Raw genomic sequence first — 20,224 nt, forward strand, 5'->3', positions numbered from 1 at the left:
ACAAGGACTTTTTTTACGGTTTTTGATGTGTCTGCTCCAAAGAAAGAAATAAAGCAATTTGATTATGAGTGACCATGTTATTACTAAAAAGAATCCTACTGTTGTCCTTTTCTCCTAACTAAGAATCATTTTTTTCTAACAGCGGGGAAATACCGATAATAACCCATTATCAAACAACTGGCAACAGGTCGACGATGCCGATGATGATGTACCCAACTGATAAGTCCCAATTCCGCGAGTCAACAAAAAAGCCTTCGCTGGACTGGTTATTCTACCGGTCTATACCCGGTCTACCATGTGCAGTTTGGCGGTCGTACAGGTAAGCAGCAGCGATGCACCTTTTTCTCTCAAATCGTCATTTCCGGCTCGTTTTTCTTTTCGCTGAGCCGGCTGTTTTCCTCTAACATTCGGGTTCAGTCATATTTCGTAATGCCTTGTAAGTTACGATTAGTGGTTGCTACGATGCTACACTAGTTTCTATTTGCTTACCAAGGAAATGCAGAGCACTCTGGGTTGGACTATAAGCGTAGACACACTCTGATCGTCCACTAAACATTCAAGCAATGGAGAGGGCTTCGCTTATAGCGATCTCTTCCCCTGCTTGGTTTCGCCAGATGGTTTGTACTAATCCCCTACTTTTACACATCTATGAAGCTATACTAAAGAGCGTCATTAAGGCATTTTATAATTGACAATGAGGCAGTAATATTATGAGTATTGATATTTGAAAGATCGTGCCAGCCCACGTACGTTTCGGAACCAATATGTTTTTTTTAACCTCTCTGTTTGTTATTATTCCTCATTATTTATTTCTGGGAACATATCTGAGAACTCAAAGAAACGGGTCTTTATCAAAAGACTATAACAACTTTTTGTGATGAAACTTTGCCGAACGCGACGCTAATTCAAAGAGTTATAGTAGCTTTACGGTGATGCCCAAATTTGTGAACCTCATCAATTTGCCTATTAAAGAACTACAAAAATAGCCCCGTATAAATTATGAGAAGTAAAAGAACCTAATTTGCCCAGTACCAAAAATGACGGAAATTTATTGTAAAATTTCTTAGCGACGCGCCTCTCCAATAAAAGTACGCGTCCATCAAAGCTTCACAGTTGGCAACTCGATATGATCTTTTGAACTTGCAGTAAATTATTTTTCATAATTAAATACGATATAACCCGTTAATTTAAGCAGGTAGTCATTCACAACATGGTATCGCAGTACATCTATTGCGGTCTTGTTGGTACATAGGACATGAAACTCCTCTGGGAAAATAAGCTCTTCAGATGTCCTCATTAAATCGATAGTAGGGTGCTATCGCAGATCATTGGTAATCCATGCTGGAAACAACTGATGCCCTGGTACAGTATGCTATGCGTAAAAAGAAATTCGAACGACTTCTCTCTATGGCAACTGAGTAAGTACATCTTTGTCTGTTCTGTTCACACATGTACGTTTGCTTTAGTATGCCCAAGTTACGAGTAGCGTTTGCCAAGGTGACGCACTAGTTTTTATCTGCCCACCGAAGGAACGGACAGGAGATTAATTTGCAATTGACTTCTTGAAATTGAGCAGATCCCTTTTGCGACGAAACGATACTTAATGAGGGACGTAAGAAAGCGTAGTAAATGTTTTCCTCACAAAAATTAGTAAACAAGACGAACGTAAAATGTTACAGACCTTCGAGTATAACCGTAGAAAAATAACCTTGTAGAAATGAATGTATATTGTGTAATGACATTTACAGTGCTCGACAGATCGAGCAAATGCTGAAATTATTAATATTTCTTTTTTTGCACGAAATTACTTAAACCTTTTTGATGTATAATAGATACATTCTTAAGGCAGGAGCTCATTGGTGTGTTGTTGATAAGCGTAAAGCAGGTACTCAATCCTGTGTTGGCATCTACAACGGCACTGTTTCAGGTGTCTCATCTGTATTTTACTTATAACGAAAAAACGATCGTTCTTATCTAGCTCTCTCGCTTGGGTATGTCTGATGTGTTGTTGGTCTGCTTTGAATAAACACGGATCAGTCAACTTAACTTCGTGTGCTATAGCGTGTCAGTCACGGTTCTTTTAGATAATATCTGTAAGCTTTTAAATACAATCAATTAAGGAGAGCAGATCAGTAGCCCTTTGTTAAGGATTAGAAGACATTAGTGTATTCTCTCACCCCCTAGTTGTCGCGGTATATCAGTGTGGCTTGGGAAGGAGAATATGGTCGGTTTTACTTCTATTGCATAAGTCATTGGAGATGTAATGGTGCTTACTTTGATTTAGCTTTAGTCTTTGGAACGAAGTCCACTTAATGTTTTGGATCGAGTGTAAAACCCAATATTTATCTTTTTATGCTTTAAACCCAAATGTCTGCGTGCTGGTTCCTCATGTAAACGGAGCATCTATTTTTTTGAATGCGCTATGACGTGCAAAAGGCATACTAACATAATTCCGGTTATAGCAAAAAACTCTAGTCGATCTGCGGGGCACCCGCTTTGCATTATCTCAATTCGTTCACTTGTCGTTTTCACCTGGACGTAAAAATAGCCAGACTCACTCGACAAATCCAACTCTCCTCAAATAAACTGAGCATTTTCACTGTTTACTCATAAGCACTTTGTTTTTGTACATTTAGCTGAGTCTGAGTGGTTCAGCCGACGCTGGAGGCTCATCCCGAAAATTCTCTGTCTGTCATTAGAAATGTATCGGTGTGCTCGTTAGCTGTAATTTTTGCTACTGCCGCCTAAGTAATACCTGTGCTTTTGCACGAGATCATATTTAACTTTTGCTCGCCTGATGTAATTAAGGTGATTATCAAATATAATCACCTTAATTGCGTATGATACCTAATTACGCCTGATATAATCAACAACAAGGTTAAAATCGACGAGGCCACGGACGTAGTCATGTTTGTTCAAAACTCAGACTCCTCTTAAATATCAGAAAAGTTAGCTGAGTAACTCGCGAAGAGCGGAGGACGAAAAGATATCTAAGATTTCTGAAACTTCGAATGCTGTCCAGAAAATCAAATATCACTTTGTTTAAAACTTACTTTAATCAAATACTACTTAAATTAATCGTTTATATTTTTGCGCCACTACATAATTGCTTTGGTTCACGCTAGTTTGGGCTAGAAGAGCAAAGCTTCCGTTATACACTGGCTCAATCTTGAATTTTCTATTGAAATTGAATAAGTCTATATATTGCGCGTCTACGGTTTTTCCCCTGTTGGAGCAACAAATCTGCATTAGGATCTTTGCATAAAAAATAAAATCAGCCGTCTAGATACTCTGCATATGTTGCAGGATACCTATCAAAAATTGAGTGAAGCTCGAGAAAGTAAATGGTTTAAGCGTTTCGAAGACGCAAAAGTGTCCATCGAAGTTGATACTTATCCTGGAAAACCTGTGCCAGCAATCACGTACGAAAACGTGGTGCTTCTCAGTCGTCGTGGAATCGTTCATTGCAAGTTCACGACGTCCGGCTCCACGGTCACCAAAGGGTGCTACCAAGAAGCTTTGCGAAGATGGTGCGGGTCCGTTTTGTGTGTGACCCAATATGTTCCGGGTCTTCTCTCACGACGGAACGCTGGTTCACACTAAACTAAGCGTGCAACAGTTTCACTCACAAAAACTTAATGTGCGTGTTGCCTCATACCTCGTATTCACCAAACCTCTTCCCTATTCCTAAAACTATAAAAAAAAAAACTCTAAGCAGGAAGCATTCCGATACGACAGGAAGAACAATAGAAAAATCAATGCCCGAACTGGTGGCTATCCTGACAATAAAATTTGAATAAAGTTTTGAAAACACGAAAAACCGGTGGCACATGTGTAAAGCTTCCTTTCAAGGGGCCAACTGAGACAAATAAATAAATGCTTATCAAATGAAAACAATTGACTAGTTTATTTTTAACAAAGCTTTTTTTTTAATAGAATTAGTCTCATTTTTGGTGCGTATCTTTTTCCACAGAACGTCTCGTCTTAACGTATCATCATAATAGCAATAAATGGTTTGCTTATCGTACGAGCTAGTATTCGGTTAATAGTTTCGGCTGACTAATATGCTATCAAGGACACTTTTGACGCACAATTGACATATTTAGCTAGTTTCGAATACTCCGATAAAAGAGTGAGTAAAATAAAAAGACATGCTTAACCTTAGGCTTTTGGTTATTTTTACTGTGTGAACAGGTCTTCGGAGTCACCTTTTCGATACAGTATCAAGGACCAGAAGGTCTAGCCGGAATGAGTCCTGCTGGAGTTTCTCTATCAGACCTATGAAATGATGTCATTACTATTATATGTCATCATAATTTTTTGCCACGTCACCATAATAATCTAAACTAGCAATGGCTGCATATTTGCGGCCTATTCAAAACAATGGGTCTTTTTCGAAACAGAAAAGGACCAATTGATGCAAATGCAGGTTATATAGCAATTACTGAGACCGCATTGTGATTTTCTAACGTTTAGCCTAGTTGAACGCACGAAAAGCGTTCAATGCAATGAAAAATTCAGCATTATTGACAGGTACATAGTCCGTGATTGGCGTTTGTTTTTCTATGAGTTCTCCTATTCTTGGTCGGTTTTTTTGGACATTTTTTCCAATGTTCCCTATTAGAGAATAATCGAACTCCCCTCGAATTTCTCGTCTTATCTGCTGGAGAAGACAGCTACGTTCTCCGACTACCCGATACTATTAAATTGTTATGTTCGAATTCGATATTCGCTTGACATTGCTGTTGAATTGGATTTTCTTTGGAGCACAGTGATCAACGGCGTTCCCGAAGGAACGGTTTAGAAGCCGTAATTCAAGTACAATTTCTGTGCGCGCTACGAGCGGACCCGTTTCACCTACACCAGCGCCATCTTGAACGCTAAGTTTTCGTCTTCATTTTATTAGCCAATATGTTTGTTTTTTTTTTTTAAATTTTCGCAAAATAGCTCAACATCTCGTGCACTTAGATCAGAACAGTCTATCCTAACCACTGTGTTATCTTCTCGAAGAGCGTTTGTACACAGGAACAACGTAGATATCATAACGTGGACGCTAATTTGAACAGCGTCTGTCTGTTACGCGTATGCTACACTGATAACAAAATCCCGATGCAATTTTCCAGAAAACCCCGAGGGATTTATGGGTGAAAACCCGGCTCTAGCGAGTAGCAAACTGCAGATGGAGAATGATCGTTTGTCGTAAGCCGTATGTTATCATCATATTATAAATCTATCGTTGACAAGTCTGGCTACCGTATAAGAATCGTGTAAACACAAGGAGGATATTTTGGATGGTGTGCGTAAATCGGATGGTTATTTTCTCTAACAAAGATGGTAAGCACAACTAGTGGCCGTTAGCACCATATCGCTCTCGTACATGTTGTTCATATATGGTATACCTTCCAATTGGTTTCCGTCGATCTGAAAGCGATACGCAGGGATATCTACGCTAAAATATGTAAGCGATTACAGGCAAAAACGTTTTTATCGCCCGAAACACCTCAAGAATTATAAAATACATCAGAATCCTATGATAGGGACAACGGTTTCAAGTGTGATTACTGTAACCTATCACAATAGAATTAGATATCGATAATGATGAGCATCAGATACTGATCAACATCACTGAAGGTGTATGTGCTGATGGCACACAAGAGCTTTTAATAATAGGGCCCTTGTGAATTTTAAAAGTTCGTGCAATTCGTATATCGTACATGAAGCTCGATGGTTATGTATCTGACACTATCGAAACATCAAGCCAGCCATATTGTTCCAATATAACTTCCTAGTTTACTGGGCGACTGGCCTAGGTAACGTCTGTTGTCTAAGGTATGTTTTAAGGGTCGGCATCATAGTAACGTCATTTCCGATGCTCTGAGCTTTAAGCGAAAGGGCGGTAACGAGTTTCGCCGCGTTCCTTGTGCTGATGAGTAGTCTCGTAACAGGCTCCCTACCTGCTGATTCGGAGACACAAAACGAGCAAAATGCATTTGCATGTTCCTGGCGTTCCCGCGAAAGAGATCCAGATGCACCGTTGTCAAAAGCATCGATGTTACCTACAGCCACAGTTAATTAGCAGACCATGATACAATGAAAGCGTTTAGTATTTATAAGATTTAGTCGAAGTATATATACTATTCATCGTTCATCTTGTGTTCAACGTGTTTCTCATTTACTACCCAAATCACTCCATAAGTTGGCAAGGCCACAAGCATGGATTTAAAAGAAGCTACCAAATTTCTGTGCTTCATATCTGCATCAAAACCAGGTATAACATTTGATTCCAAACGTTTGCAATCAAGCACGTACATTAACTTGTGACCTTCTGTCTTGGATCTGATTCACGGATACACTTATTATCAGAAAGAAATTTGTCATCTCTTAGCACTTTATGCAAGCAGTAAATACAGAAAGCCTGAAGTAAGCTAAATGTTTGTGTTTTGTCCTTGGACATAGGGTTTTGCACGAAGGCTCGAATTTCTCAGACGAGTGAGACGACGACGACGATGACGACGGCCGCATCATTTCGGCAAATTCAGCGACCAAATTCGGTGATCCCAGACACAAGCTAGACCCAGCAAAAAGAAAGGAAGCCACTGCTTCTTTTATCTGTACACTTCGACGCTCTTATTTCAAATATGATTTTGCTGAGGTAAGAGGTATATAAGGTGTAACCAATGGCCAGTCCGTGCTTTTTTACCTCAATGGGTCCTCCCCATAGCACAGCGCTCTTCACGTCATGCTGCTCTCGTTTAACTCTAAAACAAACTTTGCTTTCATAGCTCCCAGCCTCTGAGCCTAATCTCTACCTTCTTCGACCCGTTCTAGTACTGTTAATTAAGAAAGACAAGCTGCGAGAATGAAAAGATAAGCTAATTTTTTTTTTCCCGCTTTGCCCTGACCCTTTCCTTTAAACCCGCATATAAACACTCGATGTCTTCCTCGTACATGCCAGCACTTCCTTTTGTGTTTTTCTCTCCCCGAGTGCGGTACTCTACTTTGTTCCGTTTCGTTTGCATCCGTTAACATTGGACTCGCCAGTGAAAACTGTGTAGCGCACGTCTGACGCAACGAACGACGACTGCTGGCGAACAGCTCGTATGGCTCAAGCCATTGTTATAGCAAATAGGATAACGGTAATGAGGTTGACGAAACTTATTACATTGTTACTGTATTATGATTATTACCACAGTGATCATGATGACAGTAATAATGCCAGTTCCGATAAGGGCTGATGAGGCGGCAATGGGGGCGGTAGCAGGAGAAGTGAAAGCGGAGGCAATTGAATCCACAATAATGGTTCTGGTTGTATTTCCAATTTCCCTGAGAATATCGCTCCCGAAAATGAATGATGATCGTTAATGAGTGCTATTGTTATTTGGTGTTAGGGTTTGCCTTCCCTGCTGGTCCGCTTGCTCTGTGTTTGTGTGGCTAGCAATTTGCAACGTATTTGCAGCACGTATGAATTAAATGTATCGCTTAACCATACAAGACGAAATGGATATATCTTACGTAGACATAGATCCCTTTTGTCAGGATAATTATGACCCGTGCAGGACAGACCGAGGTTGTCTCATGCAGGTTAAACGCCTCGTAGTGAATCATTCCGTAGCCATCCTTCAAGCTTAAGTACTAGGTCAAACTTGGCGAAGATGGGGCCGCACGATCGAAATGTACGATACGTGTATCAACTACTAGTCACAGTCGCACGCAATGTTCGGAACTCAGATAGTTGTTCTAGAATAGCGGGGGCTACCATACTTGGCATACGGCGAACTTGACTGATACTGACTATTCAGATGATAGTGCATTATTTGCTATGATTCTGCTTCGCTGTACGCAATCGTCATCAACACTAACTTAGAATGAAGATTTTAAGAGGAAAGAAACGCGTCGGTCTTACGCAGCTGTCGTGCTCGGACCATTATACATTATTGTCAAATAGGAAACGGCAAAGATTTGAACAAGGATCTGAAAAAAGCGAGGTAGATTACCAGTGGCAAGACTGCTATTGTCGTGTGCGTGAAGACGATGTCCGACTGTTGACGATAATCTGTACGCTCGACACGTTACCGTCTGACTATTCTGTGCGGACCTACTCCATGCTTCTGCTCTGGAGAATGAAGGTGATTGACACATACGGTGTGCGAAAGTGTGCAGGTATTTCCGAAATGTTCCGTCAGGGGCAACCCACTTGCATCGTAGTCATTTAATGACACTTCACAAAAATCGGAACTACCTACCATGGGATTTTCGCCCATCAGAGCGGAGAGATCGCTAGAGAGTTTGGTTAATAAATCAAAGGCTTGAATGAAATTTGAAAGAAAATATTCCGATATGACGGGCCGCCAACAGTTTGGGAGGAACTTGCCCGCGCACAGAGAGAATCCTATGGTTGAAATGAATGACTATTTCCTACGTGAACCCGTGGGACGGAAATTTCGAGGACCACATAGGCGCGCCCAAAAGAGCGTTATAGAGGTCAGAAATCTTAATTGTGTTGTGCACAGTAGCTCAAGGAGTGGAGTAAATAAAATAGGGTATATATACAATGATTCCTTAGGCAGTGCGCTTGATTTAAATTCGTTCAGTCTGTACAGACCCTTACTTGATCAAAGCTAAATGCTCGATAAATAAGACGAAATCACCGCAGCCATTTAACTCACTCAGACGGTTTCTACCTATATCAAAAGATCGTTTATCGCGTTTAGGTTCTAGATCTTACATTTAACCTTATAAAAGCAATAGGCATTATTTTTTTATCACAACTGTCTCTATCTTCTGACTGATTATTTCTAACAAATTATCTCTCTGATTATCCATGTAACTTACGAATTGTTTGTATAAGTTGGCATTTCAGGCTACTCGGTATGGTGAGAGCATGACTGCACTCACTAATGCTATCTGTTGTAGAGGTCAAACGTGGCTCTCTGCAGTATTTAGAAAATTAAGATGCTTTTCGCTAGTTCGGGTACGCACTGCAAGCAAATACTTTATAGATAAGTACTTAATTTAATTACATATACCGCCTGCACGAATCGTTTTGTAAAAAATATTTTGCCTTTGCTTTGTCTTGGTTTCAGTTTAAGTATTTACAGATAATAAAATATGCTAATTCGAAATTTATTCCACACGTTTTTACTTTTACTTGTTTTGCTGGCGCTTTCAGGCTTCGCAAGTCAGAATTAAGACAACGTTCAACAGCTGCTTGAGCATCTAATGAGCCATTCCTTGCTTCTTACGTTTGGATGCGACGCGCAGCGGGCGGACAGATTTTTTTTCTTAGCATTTTTTCAAGTGGTACGCGCTAGCCTCGCGCGTAAATGCTAAAGGGAAGCATATAAAGAAATGACGAATACATTATCCCTGTTTACTTTGCAATACTTTGAAAGGGACTGCCATAGGTCATGCTGCACGTCTGTGAAAAAGAGATACAATAAACGTGCCTGGGTAAAAGTAACTTGTAATCGACGATATAAAGCGCTCTAATTAGACGTTATTCGAGAAAATTCTTGAGTGGCCCTATAGGGCAGATATCACCCAACTACCAGGCCTAGTTTCACTGATGTCATTTGCTTGCACTTATCTACTGGAGCATGAGCAGAGTAAATTTTTTTCTATAAACACATTTGTTAAATATATTTAGCTTTTTTTTTTTTTAAAGTTAACAGGTCGCTAGTGCTCGCTGTACTATGGGCTATGGTCATTTTTTAAAGGCAGAACTAAAATTCACAATCCGTTAGCATTTGCAAATGAAGTGTTTGAAACTTGAAGAATCTATCTCTCGAAGCTCATTGATGTCTATATAAGTTTTAAAAAAGAATTGACACTTGGAAAGCTTTCATTTCACATCCAACCGTTAGCATATATAATTACTGCTACTTTAGCATATGTAGAACAAAGACTTTACAGCCTTCAAAAGACCTTTGATCCATTCTGCGTTGCCTCATTTCGACCGACCCCCCACCTCATTCTACCTCTACGATAGGTCTTCGCGTTTACTTTTAGATTGAAGTTTAACACGATCTGTACGCTTCAACTGATCGCGTGCGCGTGTCCTCAGCAACGATTTAGTTCAACCCTGTCTAGTTGAGACGCATTACTACAGGTAAGCCACAAATCTCATACAGAAATCTGATAATTTAGGCCTAGCACGCCAGGTGCACGGTGTAACGAAACAGGATTTGATTCATTTTCACCGCTCACCTTGTGTCCACAACAGTCAAATTACTGCGAGCGATTATCCTTCTTCCTAAATAGTCCGTTGAACTTTAATGTCGCGGCATAGCTAAATTGTATTTCCTTTTCTTTTCTAATCACACAGTGGACGATTTGGCAAGACGACCTTATAGCCGGATGTGGTCCCTTCTAAAGCCCTCTAAAGCGATCCGACTTCTAAAGGAAAGCGCAGCTCTCCACAGTTGACCAGTGTGAAAACGTACGCTTCAATAACATTGAATGGGTCCAGCATCGAGAAAAACCCCTAGATATGTACACAATGAATGAGCAATGTATCCACGGACTGAACGAGAAACACTTCCAAAACATTCGAAGCGTTTTTTTTTTTTTTTTTAATATTTCATTTTAATTATCCGTTTATTATATTATAGCGTATTTGGATCTAGAAGGAATTCACGCTAACACAGAGAACAATAATAAAAATATTTATTTCTAAAATAATTTTGAATTTTAATAAAATGACTGGGTCATTGGTCATCGTTTTGAATGTACATAAAATCCCGGTCTAGTACTTTTAACGATATTCACGCAATGAATCAAAATTGTGACATGTATTTCTAGTGCTTGCTAGTACTAGCGTTCATCTTAGCGTGAATGCTTTGTCTCTCTTGACGTATCGCTGAAGACGTATCGCTTTCATGGAAGGTTTATCGGCCGGCTGCTGCAACTCCTCCTCTGTGATCACCTCAGAATTCACCTCATATTTACTGATACTATATGAACTGAGTGTGGACGATATATGGGTTCGTATTAAATAGCGAGGTGTTCAACTATCTATTTCATACTTGGTAATCATGTTCACAATGTACGCTTCCGTCGCATCCTCCGACGGTTGAAAGGATAGCGGACACCCTGATAGGCGACGAACCCTTCTGTTGATGAGAACAAGAAAATGACATCGATCTGATACACGCTGTGACCCAGTTCGTGTTGAGTAAGCAACGTTGACAAAAAAGTTGTCTGATATCCTTCTTTTCGGGTTATTCGATCGACCTGGATGTTAAGGCACCGCTTAAATGGTATATAGTCGCTAATATAACTTACGCGGCTGCGGCAAGTATTTCGACGATGCTGCCTCGTACCTTCCGAAAAACCTCCACGCTGGAGTGCGTAAGTCATCGTTCGAAAAACGATCGAACAAGCTATTCTTCCTATGTAGCCACCGATGGAAATTGCTACAGCTGGATTTCTTAAACACGGTCCCAATGTAGCTAGCGTCGCTGTTCATGTAGTTTAGAGGTTGACCTAGAAACACAATTCTATTTTCCGTTTGGTTAACAACGGTGGGTACTAGCTCATGTTTGTCTCATTCCCTGGCAGACATATACCAAAGGCTTCTTCTCATTGCTCACTGCCAACAGATACATTCTAATTGTGCTACAAGCAATTGTCCAACTATGTACCATTTGTTCGACGTATATACATGAGCAGGCACATGCGAATGTTTCGGCAAAAGCACAGACCGATTCCGTATAGCACCAATAGCATACCTGATGAAGAACTTTTGTCAGGATGCTGTCGATCAACACTGGCGCACCCACAGTTGAAGCCATTTGTCATGGGAACCTAAGCGTCGGGCTGAAGCGTTTGGCGAATGGGATCTTGTTCTTGCGGCCTAGCATTACGTTCGCTTCTGTCAGACTACTTACTGCCTCCAGACGTGCAATACAAGAGGCAGCAGCAATGATCTGTCGTTTCTTTGACTGACATACAGACGGATCTTCCGCTAGATGACGCCCCTAAGTAGTTCATCGTGATCAGCTGCGGTTGTCAGGGGTTTCTTCGATTTCAAATTGCACCCCTAATAGGTTAATTCTCTATTGTTGAACGTGTCACCCTGCAGCCATTAATGGCCTTGCGAAAGTTCTAACCGTTGAAATTTGCCCGTACAGGTTACTGTACAGTAATTGCACTCGATCAATAGCTGAGGTCTCAGTTGTCTAACAAAATACCTACTTGAGATTATCCTGAACGACACCTAAATCAGAACTAGGGACATATAAAAAGACGTTCTCCTGTTGGCGTTCCATTGCCGCCCGCCGGAGGCTAACTAAGGATAAACGCGTATTGTCGAATAAAGGCCTTAGTTGCACAGGAGGGACTAACAAATACACGACGTTCCCGCAGAGCCACACCTACGATAGCTTGTTTAGCTGACATTCAGCCATCTATACGACCTTTGACATGCTTTTGTTTTTTCTGAAAACTGCTTATAAAACAGACAGCAAGCAACATACGGAAATAGATATATGGTTTTGTATTGCATTCGAGCTACACAGAGGGATAGCCATGTCTTAAGAGCCGTAAGAGGGACAGGGTGCAACACAACGGTACAATCAGCACTCCCCAAATTGCTTCATCTATAGCTCATTAACGACTTCATAGGTTCGGCGTACTGTTTAAACGGAAGAAAAAGAGAAGGATAAATTCGATTTCCACCGCAGAGTGAAGAAGAGGCTCATAAACTGAATCTGCACAGGAACCTCGGATAAGGAGAAATTTGAAATAGATTCACTTTGGGTTACAGGATGGTTCTGACCGTGGACTCCTGGTGGCCGAAACCTCAGTCAATCTTTTTCATTCTGATGACACTCGTGTACGTCTGGGGAATTGGCCTAGTTTATTTTTCTTTACATTTCGTGGTACATTCAAATACGACATATAATTCTCATCAACATCATCTTTCGCAGGAGATTATTTGTAATGAAATATATATACAATATAATTACAAGGTACAAACTTAGGCTCCTTGTCCAGTTTGCCTCTCAAGATGGTCGGCCTCATCAAAGTTACGCTCAGCAAACAGAAAAAAACAGCAACGACAAAGTACAAAAGCATGCATAAAACCGAACCGCGTGAAACGTAGATTAGCATTCAGGGCAATGGGCATCATTTTAAATTTTACGGGACGTAAAATATAAACTCAAATTAATAACTCGTAATGAAGCACGTAAGTTATGAAAGGGGCAAGTACTTTGCGACGTTAAATCTAACTCTATATGTTACGCTAAAAGAGCTGTAAAATGAACGTAAATACCGAACAATTATTTTTAAAAGAATGTATTACTGTGTTGTTTATTTCAAACAGTATTCTAGTTCATTTTAGCTATTTTTGATCCGATTGATAGGCCATTTCGGTGTACGCTTTTTGAATCTGCATTATAACCTGCGGTGCGACATGGCCTTCCGAGAGCAGCATGTTCTTGTTTTTCTACGACGCGGGTGGGGCTCAACAAATGTATGCCGTGGTGCATATGTGTGCAGGACAGTAGAGTGAAAGGACAGAATTGAACATTAGTCATACACCTATTATCGTAAGGGCGCAAAATATGAACCGTTGATAGGAACGCTCTATGCAAATAAATCATTGTAGTTTGACACGACGCCTCATAATAACCGTGGCTATAAAAAGACTGGCTAAGATATACGACATATATTCCTGAAGCTGCCTGATCTGTAATTGGAAATTAACGATTATATTTTATGTTATAAAGGTTATTATAGATACATTTCGTACACCGTCTATACTATCAAACAAAATAAACAGCTAAGTGAATGGTAAGCTCCTGTCACTTGCCTCATTACGATTTCGAATATAGCCATTCGTACTATAGCTGCATATATAGAAGGAAGAACTATACGACCGTTGTCACCTTAAATCTTCGAAGGCAAATTGCTAGAAAGCTTCCAGGAATCCAACTTTAGCCATTGAAGTTTGCTACATGGCCCGTAGACACGGTATCTAACGAAAAATCCCTGCTTATAGGTCCATATACCTCCATGTTATGGCTTCCCTTCCCGACCTATGGGCAAGAGTAAAGTGCGACCCTTTCCACACCTGCCTGCCACTTTCCCACACAAAAGTCATAAACATTGCACGTCACAGGAGTTACCTCAGAGGGTGCTCGTTGAGTTCAAGCAGCGGCTGCTCATGTGAGCACCACTGGTGCGTCTTATATAGAGCGATGCGATGAATCAAAGGATCTCACTCACCTAGATCTACCTCAAGTTTATTTACTAAATAGTTTGCAATCGTGTGCTCAGCAATAAGTAAACAAAAAAGCCTATCAGGAGTTGTGGTGCGCATTATTGGTGTTTTGTGAACAACAAATAGAACTCGTAAGCTGCCATTGATGACCGCGTAACAAGTACTCCCACACATTCGGATTAATAATAACAACAACAAAAGCAAAGGACCACGAAACGAGTGCGATGAAGCTAAATAAACTATATATTCATAGATTTGATTAGATTCGTGCAATGTCAGCTTCGCTACGTGAGTGTACATAAAGTGCTTTTGTACCTCCTTCTTCAGTAAAAGAGAAGAAGAGTGCGGCGTTCTATAAATTCGCAAGATATCGGACAATAGTTCATACCTGACCATTAGGTTTCATCTGTAAACGCACTTTTCCACCTAGGCTGCTATAATCCTGGTAAGTGATAATCCTGGTAAAAGGTCATGTGGCTTCGTCGATTGATTGTGCAGCGGAAGAAAATAGTCGAGGGCGCGACACGGATTTCCAGGTCAAAGCTAAATGAATGTCAGATCTGTTTTTTTATGACGAATCCAATCCAGAGATCAACATACACTGTACGATATTTACAATGCGCAAACAAATTATACGCATTCCTAGTATCGTTTTCTAAATTGGGCAAAACTAAATGAATCTGTTACTTCGTTTAAAGCCCTCTTCTTCCGTAGAAGTGTTATTCTTGAAGCCACTAATAACATCCTATAAACTATGAGAAAAAAAAAAACATATATAAGAAAGAAACATGTAGTTCTAATGCCCGTAACATGTGAAATGAACAGTGTATATATTTAGCATTTTACGAAAATGCAGGTAAACCGTATCATAAATAGGTCTTAATCATAGAGTAGTCTAACTACTTGTCAAGATACAATTCCAATTACTTGTACTCGATGCCACTAAATGTTCATATGAATATATATATATATATATATATATATATAAACGTTTATATGCGAAACAAATTCTTAGGAAATAGTTTTCATTTTGCATCGTAAAAAACCCACTTGAATAGTAAGTGATTGACGTGCAACTTATACACGACATTTGTTCACGTTATATCTGGTTCAATTCTTTTGCCCCCTCTGATCGAGTATTAGGTTAGGTGGCAAATAACTACATATTATATACAATGCAATTCAACATCGTACACCTATACAATATTTACGATCCACATTAAAATACAAGTTAAGACCCGAAGGAGATTGCAAGTTTCCATACTTGTACTACTGAACAGTAGGTAAAACCGTAGATAAATCTATTCATATATATGTCTAATTGGTTGCATTTCTAAAATTTGATCGAAAAATTTAGAAAAAATAGATTTTATGTGACAGTTACCTTTTCGCGCCTTTCCAACTAATCAGCCAAATAGGTTTAACTTTAAACGGTCTATTATAAAATTCGTTTATAGTGCGCCGAGATCCTATTTTCTTTTTAAGGGACGCTGTTGTTCAAGGTGCTTGTAAACTTTATAGTCGCATCACACAAAGCAAATACTTACTTATATAATTATATGTATGGGTATCGCATTATTATATTTTTCCTTTTCGTTAAATCCTAAGGTTGAATTATTACATAGCCGTCGTCAAATATTACCACTAAAAAACGGGTTGACTTATGCCAAGGACCGACACCGCTTGCCTTCCTCATAATACTGGTAGCTGCGATGCGATGATAAAATTTACCTGTTTGCGGTACCATGGATATATTATATTTTGGACCCTCGAGCTGATGTTTAAGTAATGGTAGAGGCATTGAATTCGTTGAACTGATGCAACTTTGGGATAAAGTATCATAGCTTAGTTTTATACGTATCGGATAGGTTTTTGAGGGATTCTGATTATACAGTATATGTTTATAAATTATTTTTACTATATGTTGTTGTTGTTGTTGTGTGAACGTGGTGTATGTAAAGAGATAACAACCATGTATAGAGTGTTGGAGGAGTGGTGCTACCCAAGGCGGTGCATTCTAGTATACATGATAATATAACTTCATATGCCTCGCCTGAATGTACAGGTGTTCTACAGGAAACCCAGTCTATTCCCATTACTTTTCAAAATGCTTATTTAGGCATTGTAGCCTCTAGCCGATGGGTGCGGGAACGCCTAAAAGCAGGTGAGAAGCTCTGTTCCGTGTAAGGGCTGTGCTGAGCATGAAATGAATATCTACCTTACATGAATGTAAGAAATACGAGTATGAACGAAACCGATGGACTAATGGTACAGTGTAAACAAATGATATATCGCCATATTTGACGATGCAAATAAAAAGCGGTAACGCGAAAAGATCTGTCCGATTGGTCATGCCTAGATAGAAAATATAGTTTATACACAGATCGTTATTAAGCTTGCTTTTTTAAGATTTAGCTCTACTATGCTGATTGAGTTGGCCGTTAACACGACGAAGCGAAACCGGTAGAATACATTTTCGAAAGAAATAGTGCAGTAAGTTATTACCTGATAAGACTTTTCAGTTTGTTGTATGTGCTGCATCATGTTTGAAGACAATTTTCCCTAGCAAACCTTATCCGGTTTGCTTTTACGTACGGATAGGCCGTTGTATTATCGACAATGTCCTTTTTAGCTACTCTGTTTCAAGTAAAGCGTCCAATCCCATACAACTTTGTCTTTAATAGCTGTTTAAGACCGTATGTTCAACCAGTGATTCTAAGTCTTACAAGAGCCCAACCCACGCAGTTTTCGCATCGGATCTAATTCAGAGCCATCGATTTACAACCATATGCTTGTCTGAACCGCACATTTTACGGTTTTGTAAATCTGTGTAGTTCGCTCATTAGATTACTCTTAGTGGCGTCTAAAAATGTAAAATCCACTGTATTGAATTTACCTTTTTTTTTTTGTAAGCTGTCGCTCTGTTTGTATCAAATAAATTCACAATTTTTTCACAAGTTGCCTGCCAACTTACCATATGATTTGCCAAATTATACTTTCGTGTTTTTCAGAAATGGTTCTCTTTTACTTCAGCACTTCACCATACACGTAGCTCATGTACGTACGCTTTGAAATACCACGTCCTACAACACACATTACGCCCGTCTATGTATTACATGTTTGTTTAACTAAGAAGAATAATTATCGGCAGTGCATAGATGGAAGGCCATAGATATCGCTAACAGCCCAAACAAAGCCGTTCTATTTATGTGTGTGTGCGCTTGAGACTCGGTCTATTCCGTCAGCTACGCCCGCGCCTAGCTTGCGACTGGATTCGAGTGTAGTACGGTGACAGAGTGGAGCTGCATGGCCTGTGTGACACTGAGAGGCCGGCCACACTGCCTCGTCTATCCGTTTGTACTATTTTATTAGGTAGGACGATTGGCTGGTCTGCTGTCTCCTTTCCTGTGGCTGCCAGCTGGTGCTGGGTAGTGATGCAATGGCGTCAGCGAAGGCAAAAAAGAAGGCTCAGTGCAAAACATTACACGGTTGCTTCTATTTCATCCGTTGAGCATCGAGCGCGTCGTGAAAAGCGAGACTAAGACATAGAGAAAGAATAACTAGAAGCTTTTTAAAAAGAAAAAAAAGATGTATAAAAGACATGACGAATGTAAAAGTCTGCATTGCAACAAGGTCATTGTCGTATGACTAGCATGGAGAAGCAAGTGTGATGGCTGATATGAAACAAAGTAAAGGCAAACTTGGCATCTTCGTTTTGTTGGATTATTTGGCTACTGCGGCGTCGTCTATCAGGCGATGTTGGCTATTGCTTGCCAGAGACGGTAAGGCAGAAGTAATCCTGCTTGTATGTTTGTATGTGTGTATGTATGTAATGTACGTCTTGCCTTGTTTCATAGTCACAGCACAATCTTTTTATCGCGAATAGGTATTAAGCGAGCACCGGATGGCATACCTGTATCCTCGACTGCAGTGTCTTTACGAGTTACTAGATTATGGCACACGCGCTTATCATTGTCAAGGACAACACTGACTATCCCGTCTGACCTGGTGGTATGAGATGCCCTTATCTATTTTTTGCGTTGGAAGGAAACGCATCCGTCCGTCTTCTACTGCTGTATCAGAGCGACAATTTTTATATTAGACGAAAAGCAAACTAAACTCCAGTTGCTGATACCTTTGGGCATGCTAGACAAAACAAACTATATTTACATACGTTTTACAGATGCACCACGTACGGTACGGATTGGACGTTCAGTCACTAGATGCTCCTATCAATGCGTGGAGCTTCAGGAGAAAATGTTCCAGTGTGAAGCTGGCATGATATATACACAAACACATCTGAAATGGCCTCTGAATTTGTATAATTCGTTTAAGGGTAACGCAGTGTTACTGGCCGATATCGATTTTGCTTTACCTGCGCTTGATTTTTTTAAGTAAAGTTTTAGTGCCGGTCAAAATGTTTGTACATGAGATACGATGCCATATCATAGTTACTAAATGACGTTCATGGACAAAACGGGTGTAGGAACGTGCATTGGTCAATGCAGGGGTGTTCTTAGAATATATATACCGAATACAGAATGCATATACCGGAACGTAAAGACATTCATAGGAATATAACGGTAAACACGAACGAACCTAGTAGCGGTAAGTGGTTTCTTTCAACGCGAATCCGTAGCATTCGGTTATAAGGGATACGACTTTTGAGGAGAGTCTTTACAGGAGGTCTGGACAGACCAGAAAATGAAAATAATACATTTGCAAAAGGTCAGCTATCGAATGAACAACGTAAGAGCCTTTCCATAGATTCGAATACGGCAGATATATGGGGCAGTCAGCCATTTCAACAATATGTCTCATTTAATTAGTACCTAAGAGTTCATTGCAGTTCTAAAATATAATATATTTGGGTTCGTCGGACGTCGTGAGACGTCCATTTATTTCCAACTGAGCCATAAAGCCCTTTTTAATGATGTTCTCGCCTAACAGTCGGTAAAAGCTATTATGAGAGAACCGTATTGACGAGTTCTGCGTCTGGGTATTTACTTGTGTGGCACAAACGAAAGAACACTATCCCATCAAATTACAATAATAGTCATTATTAAGGCCTTCCCGTAGCAACAACGTAGCCGAAAGGGACGTTTTAATCATAAATATAAGTTATATCGCCGAAACCTAAAACATACTAAAATCCAACATTGCTTTTTTAAGGCTAATTTGATCGTTGTCACTCAGACGATTTAACTGACCATAGCAGAACACTATGTAACAAACCCAGATGACGTGGTAACGTCTAAAACAAAACGTGTCAAAATTTCATTTGATCTATTATACTAACATTTTAAAATTAATTTATAATCATCTGGCGGCATGAGTGTGCTACCGCATATTGTCAGTTAGATCGGTTGCTGTCTTCGCTTTATGTCCCTATGTCTCATGGGGTCTTACCTCATCTAGGCAGCCACACGATAGTAGAACACTTATATATAGGAGCTTCTATATCCGGAATGAACACGGTAAATGAAGGTGTCTGCCTTGGGATGATGTATTATTGCCAACCGAATATCATCTCATAGGGACGAATAAGAAGTCGCTACTGAAACAATAGAATGCCAACGAATCCACCTTAGCCATTGCTTGGCTCGTTACTGGAAATCTCTACACACACGTTGACCTATCTGTTTTACCTGCTCGTTCGGCTGTGCACGATGCGTTTGATTCAAATTAAAATCGGCATCGATGACATAAAACGATGTGTTTTATAAACGGTCGTTATCAAGCAAACGGTAGGACGGCTTTTTATATATATCAGGCAAACCATTTGGCCTACAATGTTCAGCTGGAGGACAGACTCGGCGACAATTTATAAAGCACTTTATAAAATTTACAAATAAATGAGTCTTTGTTTCAATTCTAGTATATATTTATATATACTATAGTATATATATATAAGAAAAATTCCTAGGGGCTATACCATATATATATGGTATAGCCCCTAGGAATGTCCGCCCTAACTTAGCCTGAAGCAAGCACATG

General features: G+C 39.9%; 1 protein-coding gene and 2 long non-coding RNA genes across 5 annotated transcripts in view; 2 read left to right on the forward strand and 1 right to left on the reverse strand.

Annotated features, from left to right (window-relative positions):
• The first annotated feature begins 7,360 nt into the window (after positions 1-7,360).
• LOC111262529 (uncharacterized) lies at positions 7,361-10,600 on the forward strand. The gene is made up of 3 exons (XR_002681673.2): positions 7,361-8,971; positions 9,170-10,108; positions 10,325-10,600. It is a non-coding gene; the product is annotated as an uncharacterized LOC111262529 (long non-coding RNA).
• Positions 10,601-10,643: 43 nt separating this feature from the next.
• Positions 10,644-14,051, reverse strand: LOC147753959 (uncharacterized). The gene is made up of 2 exons (XR_015311982.1): positions 11,284-14,051; positions 10,644-11,111 (listed from the first exon to the last, which is right to left on the reverse strand). It is a non-coding gene; the product is annotated as an uncharacterized LOC147753959 (long non-coding RNA).
• Positions 14,052-14,130: 79 nt separating this feature from the next.
• Positions 14,131-20,224, forward strand: part of LOC111262516 (phosrestin-2) — a 40,733-nt gene continuing 34,639 nt past the window's right edge. For all 3 annotated transcript variants that reach the window (XR_015311995.1, XM_022836826.2, XM_022836835.2), the window contains exon 1: positions 14,131-14,672. The gene's annotated coding sequence lies outside the window, so the exon portion shown is untranslated. The remainder of the gene's footprint in view (positions 14,673-20,224) is intronic.

This window comes from Varroa jacobsoni, unplaced genomic scaffold, assembly GCF_002532875.2.
Source record: "Varroa jacobsoni isolate VJ856 unplaced genomic scaffold, vjacob_1.0 scaffold_72, whole genome shotgun sequence".
NCBI lineage: Eukaryota > Metazoa > Arthropoda > Arachnida > Mesostigmata > Varroidae > Varroa > Varroa jacobsoni.